Raw genomic sequence first — 2,724 nt, 5'->3', positions numbered from 1 at the left:
GCTTACCGGCAACCAATACAATATTGCAGCACCAAAGACCTGTCTCCAGTGGCTGATTTTGTTGGTAATTTGGGAGGTGAGGGGGCAGCAGGACATGGAAACCATTGCAGAGATTCAGGTCGAGATCTCACTGGTGCACCAGAAAGGCTAACTCCCTCCCCTCCAAGTAGATTACAGAGTGGGTTTTGGTCAGAATGGAAGACACTGTGCTTTTCTTTACCATGGTTTTTGGGACCAAAGATCACTGGCAGTTACTCCCCTGAATCCACCACAGCTAAAATTGCACGCATCTTTGGCATCGTAGATGGGCAGTAACCCAGAAAAAACTCCAGAGCTGACTATTGCCGGTTGGGTGGGTTTCCATTACCACCGCAAGCAGATGGGCCATGGGGAGCAGAAAAAACACAGCTGAGTGTGCTCACTCAAATTTTGCTCTGGAGCCATGCTTTGGCACTGTGGGGCCTGACCAATATGACCAAATGTGACACAGTAGAGTTTTTTGAACTATAATTTTTATGTAAACAGATCACCAGTTCTCCCACAAAGCCACTTGGAGGTGGGGGCTTTGAATGCGCATGAAATTGGCAGAAATTTGTGACCCTCTAATAATACGAATCATTCCTGAGATTGAGCCGCAGTCTTGCAAATAAATATGTCATAAGTAAGAGCCTGCTCAGGCACTCCCCCGAGTCCAACACCCCTGAAATTGCACGCATCTTTGGCGCTGCAGGTGGGTGGTATCACAAACTCCAGAGCTGGCCATTGGCAGTCTGGCTGAATTGAGTCAGCACTGCAGGCACAAGGGGCACAGAGAACAAAGAAACTGTAGCTGAGCCTGGTCCCCGAATTTTGCCCTGGATCCATGCTTTGGTGCTGTGGGGCCATGGAGGCAGGGGCTTTGAGTGTGCATGAAATTGGCAGAAATTCATGACCCTCTAATAATACCAATCTTTCCTGAAATAGAACCGTGGTCTTACAAATAAATAGGTTATAAGTAAGAGCCTGCTCAGGCACTCCCCTGAGTCCAACACACCTGAAATTGCACTCATCTTTGGTGCTGCAGGTGGGCGGTATCACAGAAAAACTCCAGAGCTGGCCATTGGTGGTCTGGCTAGATTGAGTCAGCACCACGGGCAGAAGGAGCACAGAGAACAAAGAAATTGCAGCTGAGCCCTATCCCTGAATTTTGCCTTGGAGCTGCGCTTTGGCACTGTGGGGCCGCAGAGGCAGGGCCTTTGAGTGTGCCTGAAATTAGCAGAAATTTGTGACCATCTAACAAGTGGAATTTTTTCCTGTGGTCGAGCCTCAGTCTTGCAAAAAATACCTCATCAATAATATCCAGCTCAAAGCCCTAGAAACCGACCCTAACAACACTAACCTTTCCTTCTTCTGCTCCCAACTTCTCTGCCAGTAACTTCACTCATTCAACAGAAGAAACCATATTCAGCTAATGACCATAAAACTTCACGCTTCAAACTCTAAACACTGTACGAGAAACAAAAACACATATCCACATTCCACCATCACAAAGAAAACAGCAAAGCAACCCAACACACCTAAATCAATATTAAGATAAAACACACCAGCTTGAGCTTTTCAAAATATTAAACGGTAAAACCAAGACAAAACAAATCAACACGTGACCAGCACCTAGAGACAACATAAAGAGATAACGCTTCACCAGATTCCAAGGGCTTAAGAAGAGGTTCTGCTTTCCAGTAACCCAAAGAACTCTCTGAACCGACACTACATGACTGAAAAGGTCTTAGTTTACACCTTTTTTTTTTCCTTTTCTTCTCTAGTGATTAACCCCATTACTTGTTGGGTTTTTTGGTTTTGTTTTGTTTTTGCTTTTTTTTTTTTTCCCCTCATTTCTGTTTGCTAGTTTGTTTTCTTTCTTAATCATTCTCTTTCTATACCTTTTTTCTTTTAGTGACCTATCCCCAGATATTGCATATTTACCTGTTTTCTTTTCTCCACTTTTTTTTTTTTTTGGGGGGGGGGGAGTTACTGTTCCTGTGTGATTTCAGGGTGTATTATTTGTCTATGTGCTTTTAGGTTTTTTTGATGGTTATTCAATTGTAATTTTTGCCTAACTGAGTGGGAGACAACAACAGTGCCCATAAGACACAAGTAACCCACACCTCCTGCAACTTCACTTACTGAACAAGAGCCAGCACCACCTTCTCTACCAGCAGCCAATGAAAAAAAAAAAAAAAAAACACCAAGAAGAGCCTGAATCACCCTTGGCTGCTCTTCACAGACAATCAACAGAGATCTTAATATAATACCACAATACGGTGGAGACAACAGACCATCACAGTCCACACAATGAAGCAAGAAGAAATAAGGGTACAGGTTACAGACCCAGAATGCATCCCTGAGGAAGAAGCAGCATTAAAGCTCTCTGATAAGGAATTCAAAAGAGTTGCATTTAGGTATCTTCAAAGGATTGAGAGACAGACCAAAGAAAATACAGAAAATTAGAAGAATTTTGGAAGAAAATACAAGAACAAAGTGACAAAATAAATGTAAAACTAGAAATGATTCTAAATCTACAGATAAAAATCCAGAAGATTAATACTAAGTTGTTAGAAATAGATAACACATTGGAAGGGCAAAGAGGTAGAATTGATGCAATGGAAGACAGAATTAATGAGATTGAAGACAAATACCTGAATATTTCTTTGGAAAGGGATCAGTCAGAAAAAAATCAAAACAAAA

The sequence above is a fragment of the Orycteropus afer genome, unplaced genomic scaffold, assembly GCF_000298275.1.
Source record: "Orycteropus afer afer isolate SDZICR_OR568_19922 unplaced genomic scaffold, OryAfe1.0 scaffold00879, whole genome shotgun sequence".
Lineage (NCBI taxonomy): Eukaryota > Metazoa > Chordata > Mammalia > Tubulidentata > Orycteropodidae > Orycteropus > Orycteropus afer.
This window is presented reverse-complemented; position numbering follows the sequence as displayed.